The 21,201-nt window shown below is 46.8% G+C and overlaps 1 protein-coding gene across 6 annotated transcripts in view; it reads right to left on the reverse strand.

The window, feature by feature from the left end:
• sox2 (SRY-box transcription factor 2) overlaps positions 1–21,201 on the reverse strand; it is a 113,013-nt gene that overhangs the window by 41,982 nt on the left and 49,830 nt on the right. Inside the window, exons 1-2 of one of the 6 annotated variants that reach the window (XR_015088879.1) lie at positions 19,321–19,735; positions 4,994–5,123 (exon numbers count right to left, since the gene is read on the reverse strand). The exons of 1 other annotated variant lie outside the window; for it this stretch is intronic. The gene's annotated coding sequence lies outside the window, so the exon portion shown is untranslated. Of the gene's footprint in view, positions 1–4,993; positions 5,136–19,320; positions 19,736–21,201 lie in introns of those variants that run through there. 4 more of the 6 variants (XR_015088878.1, XR_015088881.1, XR_015088877.1 and 1 more) reach the window with 4 other exon arrangements.

Here is a 21,201-nt window from a genome sequence, read left to right on the forward strand (position 1 = left end):
GGGAAACGTATAAGCCACTGTCACTGGGGTAACGGGGCACTGAGGCAACAGGGTGACCAGAAAGATTTTAGCTTGGCAAAACCACACTCAGACGGCGGCCGTCCGCACGGAGACTGTGCTGGCTTCGCTTCTGACAAAGAGCTTGGCATTTTCCAGAAAGGACCGCCGGATTTTTTTTTTTTGTTTTTTTTTTTGGGGCCTGACCCACACACGGGCTTCATAGAAATCGGTTGTGTCTTTTTGGAGTAATGCTGTCAACACATCGCTACCGGTAAACTAACAAACTAGTGGCGGCTAGCAGAGGGTTGTTGTTCTCAAGCTTTTCCGTTATCACTGACAGGAAGAGGAGTAGAAAGAGTGAGTTTCTCTCCTTCAAACTGCAAAAAGGGCCTCAAACCCTGCAGATACACGTGCAATCCAAGCAATAATCAATCAATCGGTCGTACCCGTCTGCAGCCATGCTGTGTTAATTCCTGACATTTGGAAAAGGCGGCAGTCAGGCCCGTCTTAATTCACGGCTGGGTGAAATTTGAAAAGAAGGCAGAGAAAGGAGAATAAAGTGCTGGTTCCATGCAGTTCGCAAAGCCCAAACATGTACCGGAACTTATCCCACAACTTGAAATCTACTAAGTGTAGAGGGGAAAAGGGAGGGGGGAGAGTTTGCTGTGTGTCCGGTGGGTTGCATTGGTACCAGAATACGTTGCATCACATTACATGTCATGTAAAGACATATATATGCAATATGGTTCTTGACTTTTGCGATATTGATATTATTGCGATATTTAACATCGAAAAATAAGCACAGCAAGCAAGCTCAATGTGTTCTCAGCTAATCAATTGTAATTCCTCTAGATAATGTCCAAGTATTGGGTACCGATGCGTGTGTAACTCATTCACTGCCAGACATTTTCAGACCCGCTTTTACCCTAGCGTTTGAAAAAATATAAATCACATGTGCCTGGCATTGAGTGGCTGGACTGTGAAAAGACAAGTCAATTCGTCAATGGCAGTGAATGTGTTGAGTTTGCAAAGGACTGGTGAAATTCAGATAAAAGCATACAGTTCCATAAGAAAATGTTTGCATGAGCCAATGTCGCGATATCGATATTTTTGCGATATATTGTGTGGCTCTAATACATGTTATCGTCACATCGCGCATAAAAGAAAGCAAAAAACATGCACAACATTCATCTTTTCCCCCACCATCTCAAACCAGAGAAATATCTGGTGGGAATTCTTCTCGTTCTATAAGATACCTTCTATAAGCAGCATTAGCTTTGTAGGGCCACACCCCCCCCCCCCCCCATGTTTGCTCTTGTACTGGATTTAGTTGGCGGAAAGCATCACGGTGGCCGCTACCCTCATTTGTACTTTGCAACCACGTGCAAAGTGCAGCCTTGTTTTCTGACACCGTCTGGTGTCAATTGTACTGCGGGACGGCGACTCGAGAAACATTCTTGCTAGGTAGCCTTCAATATCTCGGGCATGCGGCCGAGAATTGCTTTCAAAGACGCAACACGATTTTGACGTGACATAAAAAGTCGCCGATAAATCGTCACCAGCCGTGGATTTTAACGACGGCATTTCTTCAAGTGAATATTTCAAACGTGACGATTTGAATGACTCGAGGCAAGCGCAAGTTGACGTCAAAACGCAAAGCGATGCGGCCGCGAGGCGGCGGGCTCACGCGCCGGCCCGTCACATTCCGACACGCTGACGGAGGCATGTCGCGGGCCGTGACTCGCACGCAAACACAAAGTCGGCGGTCTGAGGTCGTCGTTGGCGGGACGACGCAAGGTTGGACGGACGCAAACAGTAGCAATAAAGTCACGGCGCCGTAAATGTGGAGCGGTGTTTATCTTCAGGCTGAGAAACCTCACACCTCTCTGATAATGTGTGCGTGCGTGTGTGTGTGTGTGTACGTTACGACTTGACACACACATCCGTCTGCTTGCTCTTTAAACAGCACTTGTTGAATTTCACAACAAGCTCATAAAGGATGCAGAAAGGTGCTGGTGTCCGCGGGAAAATAAATCAAGAGTGTTTGCGTAAAAGGTGAAGAAAGTTGAGGACAAAGACTTGAATCGAAATTTCGAACCGTTTGCGATATTGCCAATATAGCTCGTTTTTATTTCATTAAGACTTTAGTCGTTTTTTTTTTTTTATTCAGTTCATCTTGATTAGTTTTTAGAGCAATTTTTTTCCATTTCGATTCAAGTTCAGTTATTAGTTTTAGTATTACTTTTAAATACATGGAGATTTTGCCAAAGGCATACTAAAAAAGGTTACTAATTATCGAGTAATAAAGTAAAGCAAACTACAATTCTTAAATGTGCTTAACTTTCCTTCTTCTGTAGAGACGTACGGCGACACTGAATCAATACATTTCAAATGAAACTGTGGGCTCATTTATGATTGATGATGATATTGATTGACGGGAGACAAAAATGAAGGACATTTTCGCTATAGTTAGTTTTAGTTACTTTTATAAACGTAAGATGTAGTTTCACTTGTTAAAAAGCATCCTCACTTTTATTTTCTTTGCGAAAATCTTTTTTTTCCAATTTGAGTTATTTTGCAAATTTTCGTTGATCTGCTCGTCAATATTTTGGGGCTGTCATAGTTAATAGGAAAGAAGATAAAAGTTGATCGAAAATAAAAAGAAATGGAACAGTTTATGATGGCAAACCAACCAATAACGAATTATTGATTGGAAGTGTTCCAGGTCCTGCGTCAAAACAAATCGACATCCATGATAACCTGCATCAAGTATGCCCACATAAAAACAATCTTTACGACCGCCAAGTGAAACTGAATTCCATCAGAAGCCAGACAAACAAATTAACCACTTTGCTGACATATTTGCTTTTATGTGCATGCGTGTGCCACTTGTCATGTTTTTAGCCTCCGATAGTTAACAGACGCTGCCGTGTTGCACTGTCATCTGCAAGTTGCCTAATCGAATCAAAGCATTCATTAGGCCATCAAGTCATCTTAAACGACTTCCGAATGGCACATGCGCACCTTCTCCGAATGGAATCTTCCCCCCAAAAAACGAGACGACTTCAATGATGTTCACATGAGCAGTCCCAACACCGAATATTTCTTGGATCCTGAGCCCAAACAATGGCGGCATCTGCTGCCAGACCAATTCGGTAATGGAAAGCCCCCGCCCCCGCCCCCCCCCCCCCCCCCTCCCCTCTCTCTCTCTCTCTCATTCCATGTGAGCCTTGCTCGCCCGGCCAGTCGCTAATGTAAATGAAAAGCAGTGGGCCGGGGAGTTGCTAATGTGTGGGCAGGGACAAAGCCGGAGTCCCGGTGCATTGTATGAGCCCCGTGACACATATCCCAACATCTCTCTTATACGCGCACGCATGCGTGCACACGCGCGCGCACACACACACACTGAGTGACTCACTCCCTTGTCTTTATTGACAGCCCTTGAAAATCAATAAAAATGATCTTGAAGTTCAGCCTTCTTTGGCTGCATCATCTTGGAAGTGGCTTCTCTGGACTATGGCGGCCATACTGTACAATGGTCCAGCCGAGTGTGTGTAATTTAACATTGATTTTGCCCCCCCCCCCCCCCTCACCCCCACTCCTGCCTTCTTAGCCCCTGAGTCACTGCACACAACACAAAAAAAAAAAAAAAAAACTAACTTCATCACATCGGCCGTTAATGCACATTCACAATAAGGCCATTTTCTCTTGGCCTGCGGTAATGTCAGCCATTCTTTATCTTTCTTTGCTTTCTTTCTTTTTCATCTTAAATCTTCTCCTTGCTTCATGCTCAGGCCTTTTCTCTGGAAATCTCGTCATAGGTCACCGTTCTTTCACTATAATGGACGACTTCTACAAATGTTGTGTGCGGGGGGCATTTTCTCTTTCAACTTTTCCCAACCTCAAGTGCCAATCACTGATATCGCTGACCTTCTTTTTTGCCCCCCCCCTCCAAAAAAAAAATATATCAGCAATATCAGATTTACCTTTTGCGTTTCAGTTTAACGACAACAACTAAACTACAAAACTAAACTAAAGACGAATTGTTTTTTATCGGCTAACCATGAACAAGCTAATACATGGGTTTGAAAATAGAAAACTCACCCAGCATAATTGATTATGTACAACTTGAAAGCAGCTGACCAAAAGATTTGCCAAAATATATTACTATCTGTACAATTTTATTCATAAACAAAACCTTTCTGGGCCACCTGCCAAACTTTCCGATGAGTCATTTTGAGAACAAATGTTGCCAAATCAACGGTAACATGAAGGTCCTATTTTACTGACGCTCTGTAAGCGCAAAAATGGGCACAAAACGAGATTGCGCCACCTGATCGACAGACCAGAGCGTCGCCAGCCAGCATTGCGTCTGCCAAAGGCGGAAGCAAAGTGAATGGATCTTTTCCTTCCATGTAAACGTTTTTGAAATGCCAGAAACAAAAAGGATCAGATATTGTCTTTTCAGCAAAGGCATTTTGGAGCTTCTGACTGCACTCTGCGTAAATGTCAGTACGCTGTGACAAGTGTCCGATGCTGACCTCGCCCACAGCAGTATTACACACACACACACAATGACATCATCACCATAAGTGAGTCAGTTCAAGTCACTCAAACTGTAATGTGGGCATCATAGGAAAAAAGCAAGTCATTATTTTTGTTAACTTAAACACTCCACGGCTCTCAAGTTGTTTCCTTCAGTAGGTCCAAAGGGGAAATTTCAGCCACGTGTGGATACAAAATTATGGATTTTTTTTTTTTTTTTTCGATTAACCACATACTGCTCACAGCCCCCAGGGGGCATATTTCCTTCCTAATTGGGGATTGATATGGCATATTTGATTGATTTCTTTGACATGTATCTATGAAATAACGATAGAAATGAAGGCACTGGGATATTGGCAGCCACATTTCCAGCTACAGGTGGAATTGCAATCAATAAGAAGCTGTCCAGTTGAAGAGCAGCATCAAAATACCAAAGAAACGAGCTCACATTTTGGGATGTCAGGATGAGGAACGCCTTTGTGACCTTCAACTTCTTCCAGCAAGCCCAACCGGTCTACGCTCTGATGACATTTCCGTCTTGAGACCAGTTTTGAAGTCGGTGATCCGATTCCGCCCGCCTGTGATGGCAGCTTGATTGTAAAAACGAGCATGACAAACATTTGAAAACATATTGACCCCAAATCTGAGGATCACACACGCGCGGGCGCGCGCACACACACACGCGCGACACCTGTCAGTCAGCCTTTTGAGAGCGCCGTGTTTTTGCTTAAGTCTGACACTGCGCCTCAGCCACTCTAAGCCTATTACTGTATTCATTCGCCGCTGTTCACAACACACACACACACACACACACACACACCCTATCACCGAGACCTTTTCAGTAAGCCGAGCATATCCCGCATCCGTATCGCACATCATTCTCCCATGCAACAAACATTCTCCGCTGTATGTCACACGCCGACACGCGCACACAATATGGGGATCTCCTTTTTTTTTTTTTTTTTTTCCCTGAGAGGTGGCGTGTTGCTGTTTGTTGAGGGTATCGCTTACAGCCAAGGTGCTTGAAGAAAGACACCTCTCCCATGGCGTCGCTCGGGCGTGCGCGTGTGCCCGCGCGCGCGCGCGCGTTTTTAGAGTGGGGCTTTGCTGTTCCCGCCGCCGTTATCAGTTCTATTCCAATGTATTTCTTATCGAGGTGGCGGTGGGGAAGGAGGGGGGCCGAGCGACAATACAAGCTTATCAAACGTCCTCAGCCTTGATTCCGCCTGTCACTCAAGAGCCACACGCGCGCACACACACCCACACACACACACACACACGGAGGAGCGCGACGAGTGGGCCCTTTTGATTGATAGCTGGCTTTGCCAACAAATAGGACGCGCGGCCTTTTTCATCCTCATGCACGCATAACCTGCGTATGGACGTGCGTGCGTGCGTGCGTGCGTGCGCGTGTGTGTCTGAAGTGAGCCAGAACATTCCAGAGTGACAAAGGTGGGATTAGGGACGCATTACTAGTTGGCCTTGCGGCGAGATTCCTGTCAATAACGGCAGGCCAGAATAAACCGCAAAGCCTCGATAAGAAGACAAAGGACAAGTGAGATAGCGGCAAGGGGAGAGTGGCAGGGGGGGGGGGGGGGGGTGCAATCAATAGCAAAAGAGAGATGGATGGAGGCCCGATCGATATGAAGTGAGGAGGGAAAGTTTTCACAAAGGAGTTGAAGGATGGAGGGAATGTTGAGTGTTGGATTTAGCATGACGATGACACTGTAATGTTTTTGATTCTGCTTTCAAGTTATTTGCGAGGGTTTTCTACAAGCAGATTCTCGGCAACCTGCAGACCCAATTAGACCAAAAGATCACCTTTTTTTTCCGTTTGCCACGCGAGATGCATTCAAGCTTAAGCTCAAGTTGTCAGTGCTCATTTTTGACTGATTATCTCAGGCGTTCGTTTCACATGCGTATTTGCAGCGTAGGACGAGAGTGCATCGTGCTAACAGGTGGTTAGCTTCAATGGCAACAGCAGGAAGCAAGCGTGCCTTGCGCTTCTCAACCGGCCGCAGGACACGAGCAAATCGGTTTCTTCAGCGCGTATCTCGCGCAAAGCACTTAAAGGGAATGAGAGGAGCCGCTTGGATTGGCAGCGGATCAACTTGGCTGTGTCTACGCCCACAACGGAGCAAAACACCCTTTTTTAAATAAATGTGCTGATAAAAAAAAAATGTCTTGTATGTTGATATTCAGTCAGATCATTTTTTAAAACCTCCTAGCACTGATGATTTGGCATGAACTCATGAGAAATTAACAAGCTTTTATTTTTATTTTTTTTTACATTACGTTAAAACCTCGACAATATGTAATCCCAAAACACTCTCCTCAAACATTAGCTGTGCAATGAATGCTCATTTTAATGACTGGCAGTAATCCCATTTGACAAAAGCGTAACACTTTTAGAACATTGATTAATTAGAAATAAAACTATAAGGAAAACCCAAATGAACACCTACCTATTCACAACTAAACCGAGTGTGTTACTTGACAACAAATGACAAAATCCTACTCAATGTTGAGGGTTGCAGCATCGATCGTGACATGATCCCGGTTGACAGCACCGAATCTAACTTCATCTTGACTTGAAATTGTGGATGCCGGGGTGGGATGAGCAAGGTCCGGATTTCTCTTACTATTACCTATAACTCATCGGCAGGACGGATCCATTAGCCAATATAGTGCTGGTGACAAACTCAAGGCCTGAGGGCCAAATAGGTCCGACCTCATATTTTAATATAGCCCATGAAATGTACACTGGAAAAAATGATGGTTGAATTTACTCAATTATATTTCGTCAGGTGGCTGCACAAAACCAAAGCATCTGAATCCAGATACATTTTTTAAGCAGACTATACATCTGCTTTAAAAATGCATCTGGATTTTGTGGCATGAACTCAACTCATGAGAAATGCTTGTAAATCTGTGACGATTTTGTCAGCCTTTCTTGTAAAGTGGATTTGTTCCCTTTTATTTTGTCGGAAAACATGCACCAAATGTCCAATTCTTAACTGAAAATGTCAACTCTGACAAAATCTGAACAGATTGACAAGCATTTTTTTTTTAAACACAAAATAGTTGTATACTGAAGTAGATGTGACCAAAATGAGTTTGTAACCCCCCCCCCCCGCCCCCGGCTAGAGGCTCAAAGAGACGAAGGTGGAGGGCCGCTAAGAGCAGCAAGTAGAAATACAGCAAGTGTTTCACCGACTCTTGTTAATGAATTTTCTTCATTGCCACTCGGCGCATGCATGCCTCGGCGCTATAGGTAATGATAAAGACGGAGGGACGTGAATACAGACGGAGAGATGGAGCGAGAAAGAGAACGAGCGAGCGAGGGAGGGCGGAAGAGCATCCTGTTACTGTCAGCAAGGCGGCCAGCAGCTAGCTGTCACACAAAGACACAATGAGGCCCCGCAACAAACAGCCACTTAAAAAAAAACAGCCTGGCAACAGAGAGCAAATTCAATTAGAGAAGTAATTAGTAGATACAGGGCCAGGCAAGCGGGCCGCGCCGACGCCACAAAACAGGATTTAATAGGTGCGAATAAGAGGAGGACGCTGTCATAATTAAGAGGCAATCGCCTCTGCCGACGAATGCCTAAAAATACGCAGCCTCCCCAATGCAAAACTATTAATTCAGTGATCCCAAAATGTTTCAGAAGATGATTAATACAACGTTCGTTTTGAAAAAGACTCATTTCTGAAAAGATAGCAAGACAATTGCACATAATGCATTCTGCCCGGCATTTATATTGCTAATTAATTTTCTCTGATAATTTCCAGAAGGACTCCCCGACCCCCCCCCCCCGCCGCCGCCGCCGCCCCCCTCGTTCTCTCCCATGCATGAGTGAGTGTTTATTGCCGGCGAGGCGGCGCTCAGTCAAACACGAGCTGGGAACGCCTCCTCGCGGAACGTCGCTAGTCGCGAGCCAGAGAAGAAACAACGCAAAAACAAATAAAAATAAGACAGCTTCTCGCCTTTCCGCCTCAGCGGCCCAGCACGCTCACCTCATTTATTTCCCTTTACACTTCACAGTCCGACAGAAGGAAATAAATAAAAAAAAAAGGCAGCAATTACATCAGACGATAAGGATGTGGAATAAATCAGTCGGTTATTGATTGACTTGTCTCTCTCTCTCGGGCTGAAGATGGAGCGCGGCGGCGGCGGCTATCGCTTCACACGTGCAGCTTCTCTGCCACAAAAAAAACCAAAAAAGAAAACGAAACGGCTTGCGCCTTCGAGTTGAGACAACACGCTTTCGTACAAATGAGCGCAGAACACGAGAATGATTTTGAAGGATTCAAGGCTACTTTCTTCTGGAAGACGACATGGTTGTTTGTCACTGAGCCTGATGTTGCTGTCACCTCGTCGGTGTTAACGTCACCATCTTGTCAGGAAGCCATTCATCGGGACAATGGCCCCAAGGAGCTGCCGCCGCATCTCTCATTCAATCATCGCGTGCGTCTCGTCTAAAAAGCGTCCTTCCATGCCAGCAATGTGAGGGCAGGCACACAGGCAAAAGATTTTCCAGAGGTGGCATTCTGTCTGACCGACCGACCGTCCGTCCGTCTATCCGTCACTCGCGGACGCCCCGTTTTGCTGACGTTAGACGATAGAAGGGAAGCTTGAAAACTAAGCACAGACGGAAGTGGATTTTTGTCCATCTGTGTAGTCATCACTAACCTGGCTAAGTCCGAACGGACCACACGGTCCATCATTGACGGACGTCCATTTTGCTGAAGAGAGACGGAAACGTGGCCCGGACTGCGTTGGACGTGTATGTACAGCAGGTGGCGCTATGCACCAAAGAGAGAATCAGGAGTTAGGCAGGATGACTAAAAAGTCCGAAAGTAGCTTTGAACACAGACGCAGTTTTACAGAGAAGTTCTTGTGACTTAAGTTTTACATTTCTGTTTTTATTTTGGGGAAAGTGGGATTCGGAGGTTGTGAAACGGTATTTTGCAGGCTCACACTCCATTTCACAAGGTGGCAGTAATGCACCAAAAGTTGTTTGCCAATCGTGACGAAAAAGTGTGGCGCAGCACACGCACAAGCAAATCTCCGCTGACCAGAACCAGAACTGATCAGTGAAAGGCGACATGGTGCCGCAGGGCATCCAGACTTGGGAAAATACAAAGAACAAGCAAGAGCTGCAGAATGAGAAACAGAAGAAGCTTGTCTGACTCTTATCCTATTTGTAACTACACTGACAAAAATGGAGGGCGTTTTCAATTTCGACAATTTTATCGTGTCAAGTGGCTGCACACAATAGAATCATTTGGATTTAGATTCCGTTTTTAAGTAGTTGCATTGTCTACTTAGTTTTTTTTTGCATCTAGATCCAGGTGACTATTTTGTACAAGCACTTGGCATAATAAAATTGAGTAAATTCAACACACCATTTGTTTTCAGTACACATGAGGATTTGCGATCAGAAATATTGAACAGGTTCAACATTTACCACCGTTGTCTAAAGACGTTTTGCCAGCAGTAAAATCCCATCCCACACCACAAGATAATCTTTCAGAACAATCTCATCCAATAATGGGGTCTTAAATTTTTTGAGAGGGATGCTCAAATTCGGCCTGATTATTGAGCAAGTACCCGGCCGGCTTTAGCTCATCACAAACAGCCGCAAACTGCTTCTTTTGATTCCACAGGTCTGACTTTCACCATGTGACAAAACTATTCTCGCATCTTATTTTATCATCGGCTTGGAAATGAAATGCGAGACCCAATACGAGCGGGGGCATAAAGTGGGGACCTCGGGCCGTGATGGAGAGGAGAAGAAAAAAAAAAAAAGAACCGAATTTCCACATCTTTTTAAATACAGATTTAGTTCCTCAAGCTTGGTTAAAAAAATGACTGCGAGATCTCCATATGCGGAATTTGCATATTCATCTGTGACAGTCGGGGTTATTTGGTGCCCCATTTGCGAAAAATATCCACTTAACCATATCATCTTGACTGATCGGGACTCATAAGCCAAGCAATAGGCTGAGAGGGGAGGATAAGACTAATATGGCCTCCGATTTCTATGCAGGACTAGTTAATGCCATTCACTGAGGAAGGTAGCTGATCGACTGGGGAGCAGAGAGAAGGAAGGGAAAGAGATGGACATTAAGTGGCCTTCCGAGTCTGCGCCCGCCGCTTGAAGAGCCAATTACCAGTCTAATGGAGTTATTGCCAGAGATGAGATGAGAGGAAAGGGGATAGCCACGACGCATGACAGAGAGACAAACTGCAGCGGGGGGAGAACGATTAGTATTTGCTAATCTGATGGGAAAATCACGAAGCATCAAACACACTGCAACACATCGGCAGAGGAAGCCCAATGAGACTTGGGGCCAAGGAAAACATGGCGCAAAAACGCGGCGAGATCTCTCGCTCTCGTCATCCGCCGCGTCAGAATGCAGATTACAACCGTGATCTGCGGGCTTATCAACGATTTAGCCAATTACCAACGTTATCTAAAAAGGCTTTCATTTGCCATTCAGAGTTGCAACGGGGGCCCCCGCGAGCTGTCAATGACGGTGATTAGAGCCCAGATTGCGGCTTCGGAGGGCCCAAACATCTGCTGCCGGAGTGACTTGGAGATGTCGGCGCAGGAAAAGAGCGGAAAAGAGCTCCTCTTCAGAGCTCGGGGGTGGGGGGGGGTGGATGGGGTTGGCGGGGGCATCTGATTAGCAAAAGCAGAAGACGGGGAGGAGGTGAAGAGGATGAGAAGCGAGCGGAGGGAAGGAGGGCGAAGACCCGCGCCGGTCGGCTGCCGGCGCGCTCGGCGACGAGGAAGGCCCATCTGTGCGCCCTCGCGCTCAAGCCGCGGCAGATGTCGAAGCGGATTGATTTTCATTCAGCTGTCATGATACCCGTGCGGAAAAATGCACGTGCACGCACGCACACACACGCGCGCGCGCGTGCGCGCGCCGAAAATCACGGTGTTTGAAAGCTCCGTCAAGTACCCCGGCTGCTGTTGGCTGTCACTTTGCCAAGCTTTTTCTCTCCTTCCTGTCATTTCCTCATTCTGCAAGCCCTCCCTCCCGCCCGCTCGCTCTTCCTCCGCCCGTCTCCCTCAACGAGTGCAAGCGGCATCCAAACGCCACATCTGGTGCTCAAATTAAATCATTTACAGTCCATAGAGAGACGAGGCGTTTGGTGACAATACAGCCGGTGGGGAATCAGCGCGCTTTCTCTTACCCGGCGAACACCATCGTCCCCACTGGCATCTGATTGGAAGTCAATACAGACGAGTTTCTACGCGGCACGCTGTAAAGGAGACGATGGAAAACGTAACGGAGCGAGCCCCGTCGTGTGCCACTGTGGCCTTTGACTCGCCCGTGTGCCTCCACTAACATCTGCACTTCTCTCGTTGTCACCAATGTCGGCTTCTGTAATCAAGTCAACCAAATTCATGCCGTAGCATGCCACTACTTTACTATTTACAGCATACTTACTACACTGCTATACAACTGGGCTCAACTAGTACTCGAGTTTGGGCTCTCAACGTCTTTCTTTTTTTGTTGTCTCGTACTCGCAAAATATTTGGATTGACTCGACCGAGTCCAACCATATTGGACTCGATATTGCGTGTCAACTGCAGCTCAGCTAAGTTTGGGAAAGGGCAAATCAAGGTAGGTAAATGATTTAGTCAACTGCACACCTTAGTTAGGTGAGTGCGGAACAACTGCTTCTAAGTTTTCGAGAACAGTTTGTCAAAAGGCAGTTTTCCGTTCCAGCATGATGGTTCCCCATACACTTGCCAAGACCTAAAAGTCATCCTAAAAACAACACGCCACTGCTAGCTAAATTTGGCAATGTGGCATTTGTATAGCAAAACAGACCATAAAACAAGTCAAAAATGAGCAGTCCCGTGTGACTGCGTCAACTGCTCAAAAATGTGCAAATGCACAATTAATGTTTATACACACGGCCTAATAACATGAAGGAAAATTAATTTTCAGTGGTGCGTTTCTTTGAATTGGTCAATTGGAAGACGAGATGTCGAAATTGTGATTAGCGAATAGTCGACTTCAAGCTTCAAACGCCGATGCTGGAGGAATGAAGCCGACTCGTCAACAAGTGGACTACTTGGCTCAATTCCTACTTTGCATCGCAAACGTTGTTGTGGGTCAATGGACTTTTTTTTTTTACTGAAAACAAATCCAACCCGCACACTCCAAAATGAAGTTCTGAAAGTAAAGCTGAAGGCAGATAACTAGCATGCGCGTCCGGGACCTTCTGTCTACAAATCTGACCAGTTACGGGACTACATTTGTATATCAAAGCTCAAAACACTCGGAAAATGTCCTCATTCACATAATGAATGCGGATTACCTTCAAAGTACGGTGCTATGGAGGAAGGGCTTTGACAGGATCGACCCAATGTTCAAGGAAAAGAACGAGATAAAAGCTTGCGTTTCTCCATTCGGGCCTTATTTGAACATTTCAAGATAGAAGGAGACTGAGATTTACAACACTCAAGCCGTCAATACAAAGCATTGCCATTAAATTCTCCAAATATACCTGCGCAGAACTATACGGTCCACTCCGTCCAATTCACCATGAACGGTGTGACCTCTGTTAATCGGTTAATACCCAGAGACAAAACTGCAAAGAACATCAAACCTTCCATTCTCTTCTAATCAAATGAGACTTTCCGGCGCTGCCCTCCATGGTTCAAATATAAGCGCATGCCGTGTTTCGATTTGTTTTGCTCCCCTCGAGAATGTGTCATTTAAGGCATATTAAGGACGCGTGATATAAAGCTGTTGTCCGGTCAGGCCTGCCCTGGGAATGGACTGACTCTTGCGAAATGCCTCCAAAAAAATGAGCGTCTTGGTCGTCCATCATTAGAACAAGACAGCACGGCCCTTTGTTTGTCTCATTCTGGCCCGCACTGGACGGCTACTGGAGGGACTGTCGTGTGTGTTTGGGAGCAGAAAGAAAGACAGCTGAAACTGTGTCAAACAGTGCAAGTGTGTGCGTGGGGGGTGTGCGCGTCTGTGTGTGTGTGTGTGTGTGTGTGTGTAGGGAGGCAGTTGACCCGGTGTCAATTAGGGAGCCCATATCGTTCCATTCCCTAGGGCGAGGCAGACTGAAACATTAAATCATTTCATTCATTTCAACAGATCATGCTGTTTCTGGCCCCTTCACGTGTCGGAAAGCTTTGGCCGCCTGCTGCTTTGCACACATTTTATGTGGAAAAAAAAAAAATAAGAAGAATCAATTGTTGGATCAAAGTAGCTTGCATTCAAGCAGTCAGTGACAAACCAAAACAACATCAACTATTTCACAGTTTTATAAAGTAATTATAATCTTAAGCAGTTGACCTGAACAACTAAAGGACGCAGGTCGGATGGCCGACGTTCAATATCATTCGTTTTGAGAACAATTTGACACAAAAACAAATGGCGGACCTTTTAGCTTAAAATGTGATCTTAAAACAGTTCATTTGGTAAAAGCTCCTAGCATAATGCTCGTACGCACTTAGCCGCAGGTTCTTGAAAATGTGTGTGAAAGCATCGCTTTTCTCCAGGCGCCGCCCAAACCATTTTTTTCAAGAATATTGTCTATGCGGGCCCACGAGTTGAAACAAGGCACTCTGATTGTGAAATATGAGCTGTGCGGCAAAATCCAGCCCTTTTTAGCCATCTCAGCGGGTGGCCATTTTGTCACTTCTGTCGACTGGAAATGACATCACAGACGCTCAGGGCTCAGCTAACCACCAATCACGGCTCACCTGTTTTCTGAAGCTGAGCTATGATTGGTGGTTATCTGAGACCTGAGCAGCCGTGATGTCATTTTTGCCCCCCCCCCCCCCCCCCGCCCCAGATGGCTAAAAACGGGTGGATTTTGTCGCTTAACTCATATTCCAGAAACAAAATATGAACCAGAATGCTCTGTTTCAACGCGTGGGCCTGCATAGAACATATTCTGGAAAAAAAAAACGTTTGGGTTGACTTCCGCTTCAAAACGTAAAAAGAAGTAAGGTTACTTTCTGGCCGACTTTCCGTTGCTGTCCACTGCTCCCTTGAACACGTTCAAAGTTTGTTTGTTTCCGTTGGTCTCGCCCGTTTGAAAAGTCTGAGCCGCATTGCTAGCAATGATATTGTTGCAAATTCTCCAACTGATTTGGTCACAAATCCTGCCGCTCTGATTGCTGTTTGCTGGTGGCATACTCCAAATCAGCTTTTCCGTAAAATCCTCTCTGACAAAATGTGACAAACTATTGTTAGTCTTTGTCTCCATATCACTCTAATCCTCTTTCTAGTCTCTCTTCCTCCCTGCATCCCGCCATCATCCTCCCCAATTGCAAGAAAATGCCTCAGTACTGACCGCTGTGAGCTCGCACGCACGCACGCACGCACACACACACGCGCGCACACACACACACACACACACACACACACAGAGCTATGGCTTGCTACGTGCGCTTTACTGGAGTGCTAAGCTGCGTTTGCATATGTGTACGAGTCCATGTGTAACGGGAAGTTGGCTTGGGTCGTGTTGTGTTTTGGCACTTGGGAATTGCGAACGTGTCGGCGTCCACGTCAAAGGGCCTCGGACGGACCAGGTGGATTTGGACTTTGGACGCGCACGTGCACGCATGTTGGCTCGTTCTCAGGTTGACGTACTGTACGCCCCTGCGTCTGCGTTTGGCTGCTGTCGCAGGTACGCCGCGGATCAGTTTAAGCCTTCGAGAGGCATTGTTGTGCAAAAGCCCCATCCTGTCGCGCCGCTTTTTATAACCTCTTTGTTTGATAAGGCGTACAGCCGCGCTTGCGCTAATATGCAAATGCAACCGAGGTCGAATACAAAGTGGCGCCGGCAGAACAACACTGCGCCGCTATCGCTGAGTTTTTCCTATTTCAGCCAAGGGGGGGAAAAAAAAAAAAAAACATTTGCTGTGAACAACATGGAAACGTTTGCAAAAGTTGTGTTGACATTTAACAAGCTCTCCCCGTGCCTCCCACATTCCAGGAACACCCAAGTTAGGTCAACGGAAGACTGTAAATTGTCCATGCGCGTGGTCTATATGCACCGTGAGATAGTCTGACTACCGGTATTATCGGTATTATCTATAAATACAAATGAATGTAAAACATATTTCAAATGGTGCCTCTTATCCCGTGACTGATTGGATGAATGTGACAATATATTTCCACCAAATATGTGGAAGTCATGGAAACAAAATGAGTTTTCTCCGCAAGGCTTGTCCTTTAGAAACAAGTTGGGCCATCGGGGGGGGGGGGGCGGGGGGGGGGGGGGGGGGGCTCAGAGTAGAGTCGCTGCTTCTCCACATCAAGAGGAGCCAAATGAAGTGGCTTGGGCATCTGATCAGGAGGCTTCCTGGATGCCTCCCTGGTGAGGTGTTCCGGGCATGTTTGACAGGAAGGAGGTCGGATCACATTTGATGACCAATTGATGCAGACGTGCAGATGCATTTAAAGGGTTTGCAGACATTTGGTTTTGGGACCTCTGACAAAAATGTTGAGGCGGGGGCGGGAATTCAAATCCGCTTTGGACATACTGTATTGTGACTGGTCGTGATGTGTTAGCGTAGCATTGGTTAGCATTCGTTAGCATATCAGGCGAGTAAACAGCGCATCTCACGACACCTCGTTTCAGTCCAGATTTTTTCTTTGGCCGTGGGTGCGACTTTCTTTTCTTTCATCTAAAGGAATCGGGAAAGAAGAAAAAGAGTTATTGTGGGAGTGAGCCGACTGACTTTTGAGGCGCGGACTTTGTGGTGTATTTTGTAGTATTTTGCTGCCTTGCTAGCCTGAAAAGAAATAACACTGAGCATTGTTACTGGTTGCATTAGGCTCCATTTTCTTGACTTTATGATCAGAAAGTTGCGTTACATTACAGTAGTGTTGGATATGCTTTGTACATCCACTTTCTTTGCCAACTGTGGAGGATTCACGCAAACAAATTCCATGGAGCGGAAACATTGTGTCACTAATGGGACATGACTGGATATTTGATAATAAAATAAAATAAAAATAAAACGGATGCAAACGCTGCAATCTCATTGAGGCGTTGGCGTCTTCTTGGCCAAGTTTTCGTCATCTTAAGTTTGTGACCCTCAGCTATTTTATCCTCCCCGCCAAGCCATCTTAATGCTTTTGAAGAAACATCGAAGGAAGGAGATGGAAGACGTGCTTTATTTTGGCCAAAGCAGGCATCACCTAAAGGCCCGAGTCCGTCTCTCCGCTCACTGCATTAAGGCGATGTCCGGCTTCTTTTCAGACCCAGCCACTCTGAACGGTCACACAGCTCCCCCCCCCCGACCCACCCAACACATTAATCCCCCCCCACCACCACCACCCCACCCTCAGCCCCTAAGCTCACCGATGAGCATCTGCAACGGCCCAGAGGCGATACACTAAGAAAGTGTGCGGAATGGAGGAATTAAGTGGGCAAAAGAGAAGGAGCAGAAGCAAGTTGAGGGTGAAGGAGGAACGCGGACAAAAGGAGGAGAGAGGCAAGAGAAGGACAGAAGGATGCTCAAGTCGTTCCGAGACACACAGGAGGAGATGAGCAGGGCGCGGAAAGGAGGCCGAGTCTTTAGGAGGAAGCCAGGCGGCACTAAGCGTCTCTGTTGCTGCCCAGTCAGGCCTGCCGTCCCCGAGGCCAGCAAAAGCAGCCCTCCTCCTCCTCCTCCTCCTCCTTGCACCACCTCCATCCTCCCTCCTCCCTCATCCCTCCTCCTGGCATAGTGACTTTCCTCAGCCTCAAATCCACTTTGGGATTGCTGGACTTTTCAAAGCTGAGACTGTTACCTTCAACTTCTGTCCCGTATGAGCTGACAAGACTATTGGTTGCGACCCTCCATAAACGACAATATGACGTTTGGCCAAATCACCTTGGCAAAATACTCACCGCATATCTGTATTGACCCTGTTTTAAATATGACAGTCAAATCCTCTCGGACCCTCCACACCTGGGTCATCAACCGGCTGTCAACTACGCACACTCAAAGCAGCAGACATTCACATAGTTTCTTCCCTCTTGCCTTCAATTCCCTTGAAGGGGAAGTTAACCCAAACATTTTCTTTACAGTAGTCTGTTCTATGCGTCTAAACATGGCATTCTGATGAATGTTGTGGAATATGAGTTAAGCAGCAACATCCACCTATTTTTAGCCATCTCGGGGGGGGGCGGCCATTTTGATATCACAGTTGCTCAGGTTACAAGCAATCACCGTTTTTTTTTTTTTATGTTGAGCCACGATTGGTTATTACCTGAGCAAGTGTGATGTCATTTTCAGTTGACAAAATGGCCGCCCCTTGAGATGGACAAAAACAAGTGGATTTTACTACTACTTAAGTCATATTCCACAAACACAATTGTAATCAGAATGCCGTGTTTAGACCAGTGGGCCTGTATAGAACATATTCTCATAAAAAACATTTTGGGGTTGACTTCCCCTCCAAGAGTTGACTCAAAATTCCATAGTGACACTTTGCAAAAGTTTTGGACACCCCCCGTGCGACAGTATTATCAATTATCGCAGCTTCAACTCTCGACAGAATTGCATAACAGTCGCTGGTCAATATTCCACAGCGCCAGACGCTATAAAGTGCTCAAGAAGGTCCAAAGTTGGATCACAATTAGCGCACGACCGCTCACTTTGTTACTCGATGACTCTCCGCTTCCTTTGCACAGCCGTCATTGGTCAGTACGCCTGCGCTAATTACGTCAAGTCTCGCTGTGCTGATGTGTCACGCCTTGGTTTGTCACAGTTGCTTGTGACGGCAACAATTGATGGATAGGAATAAAATATACAAAAAAAAACCAAAAAAAAAACCATACACGTGAATACAAACAGCGTCACCCCAGGAGTGTCATTTCTGTTGCAGTTTGCAGTCGTGACAAGAGAGGGAGAGAGCACTGGGAGCAGTCCACACACGCACGGGCACGCACGCACGCACAGCTAGTGGCCTTCGGGCTAATTGCTAGATTGAGGCAGATTTTCCTGTTGGGTTCGGGGCTGTAATTGTGAGCAGAGAGGAATGACAGGGCTTCAAGCTGAGAGGACAAATCACCAGGGGCCGGCCGGCGATTATGATGCCTGGGTGTGTTCGTGTGGGGCGTGTGTTCGTGTGTGTCGAGAGGGTGAAGGGTTAAGTCAAACATCACTCAATTCCAGGTTTCTGTGGCACTGTCCTCAAGCAGCCACACATAAATCCCCTCTCGCGCACACACTTGCGCTACATTTTACTGCTGAACAACCGGAAGAAAATGAAGCGCACATTCATGTCGAGTATCACTTTGTAATGTATTCATGTATGCGGGCATTTATCATATGGGGGTCAAAGGTAACGCAGTGTGCAGTATGAACATGCAAATGAGCATCCTCGTTCAAGCACATATATTATTAGGACTGGCTAATTGAACATGATCTCCACGTTGGCCGCACTGTACTCTAGAGACGCGACACCTCTCGCGCCGGATTAGCATCAGCTCGACTGCCTCGCCGTGCGCACTTTGCCTCTCGTGACGGCTGCGGGAGTCTCGCTAGACTCTGCGCCACAGGCTGGACTCACGCGCGGCCAGGCGTGTATGCGCATACGCTGAGGCACTTTCGCGGCCAGGAAGGCCCAGTGAAGAAACGCGCGTGCAAACGACGACAACAACGCAGCGTGTAAGCGCACCTCGAGCTTTCTTGCAGGCTTGATTTCAAGAAGGGACCAAAGCGCGGACTGAGAGCGACTGAGGACAGGTGGCGTGAGTTGAGCGCACTTTTTGCGTCAGCTTACCTTTCAGTGATGTCACGGCGCTTTGTCTGACGAGGCCCGCAATCCTGCTCTCTGATTGGACCCGGGCCGCTTCCCCACCGGCGTTCCATTGCAGGAAAATGAAGACACGGTCGGCTGCTCTTGACGCCGGAATAGGGAACTCACTTCCTGGACGTCTTTTACAAGAGCCGAGGCGGGATTTCTCGGAAGGAACGCTTTCACGTACTTGGCCAGTGTCGGCCGAGAAAAATTCTTTGCACGCATTTTTGCCGTCCATGCGCCCCCTTTCCTTAATCCCCCATTCGTGGAGCGTGGGCCATCCCAGCCGGGTCCTCCCCCCCTTACCTCCGGCCCAGCTTGAGGGTACCTCCAGCGGGCCTTTCCGCGCGCCTCCCTGCCTCTCCTCCAGCCTGCCCGTCCGCCCGCCCGCCCGCCCGCCCGCCCGCCTGCCTCCCTCAGCCGCAGATTTGCGCTCAGTGTTCAAGAGGAGAGCCAGCTAGGAATGCTGTGGCTCTAGACGTTTTGTCCAAGCCCTAGGTCTCTTTCACTGAGGCAAGATTAGTTCATACAAAAACTCAACAATACACCACTGAAAGCCATTGTTGATATTCAACATTTTTCACATAGCGGAGCAGAATAGACAATGTGGCAGCCGGGAAAGCACGAAGTGGACTTGGGTGCCCGATGGCTGATGCTATCAAGAGCTCAGTGAGGGCCTTAATCCTTTTGTGTACACACGCGCACGCACGCACACACAAACACCAATGGACACACTTTGAGCATCTTGGAGACGTTAAAATCAATAATGCCTGTCTGCGTTTGGATCAGTGGGTGGGTGAGCGCGATAGGGAGAATAAAGGGAATACTCTTTGTGCCGCGAGTGCGCGCGTGTGTGCGTGTCCGCGTTTAGCTGTGTGTCCTATTGCGTTGTACATGCACGAGAGCTTTGTGCGGAAAGATTAAGGTCACGCCATTCCACCAATGAATAAAGCGACGCTACAAAAAAGGTAAGCTCGGACATATTCGAAAAATATACATCTGTGTCTAATCTATCTATACTCTCCATCTCTTTACGGCACAGGTGTCAAAGTCAAAGCCCGGGGGCAAGCTGCGGCCCGCGACACCATTTTATGTGGCCGGTGAAGACAAATCGTGTGCGTCAGAAACGTCATGTTTCTAGGCTCATTTTCGGCGCAAGCCACATTTCCCTCAGTGGGGCCAATTTGACTGTGAACTCATATAAATGTATGATGGCCTTAAATGATCATATATACACAGCAAATTGGCAAATAACTCGTTTTGAAATCAGAAGCCAGGATATCGTTTGTTCCACTATTTTTCAATTTCTTTGCAAAGGGGGGAATAGGTAACGAAAACAAATCTGTGCAATATCTCGTGTTGTTTCAAAGTGAAGACAACTTGCGAGAAACATCAAGTCGACCCCACGATTTGCCTTCGCGGGCCACGTCAAATAATGTTGCGGGCCAGAGATGGCACGCAACATCACTGGCACCTGTGCCGTAGATCAAGAAAACACTTTACAAGGATTTATCTTGACACATTTGAGTGTGATATGGAATTTATGTTGCATTATGTGATCATTAATTGGACGGGGAAGCATTCAGAATGGTTTGCGAGTGCGAGGGGGCAAAAAAAAAAAAAAACGATTACCCGCCGACGCAATCCAAAGAAGGCAACCCAGCATGGCGTCTGTACAACTGGTTAACGTAATCGAGTCATGTCATGTCGAGCTCATAAATCATGTCCTGCGCACAGAAACATTTCATACGGGACTATTTAAGATGTTTGCTAACATGAGGATCCGTAGAGTCGGAGTGAGACATCTTAATTGTGTGCTAATGATATGTAATGAATGTCATCAGCCCCGAAGCTTCGGCTAAC

The sequence above is a fragment of the Filicampus tigris genome, chromosome 12, assembly GCF_054856515.1.
Source record: "Filicampus tigris isolate MCC_2025a chromosome 12, RoL_Ftig_1.0, whole genome shotgun sequence".
Taxonomy (NCBI): domain Eukaryota; kingdom Metazoa; phylum Chordata; class Actinopteri; order Syngnathiformes; family Syngnathidae; genus Filicampus; species Filicampus tigris.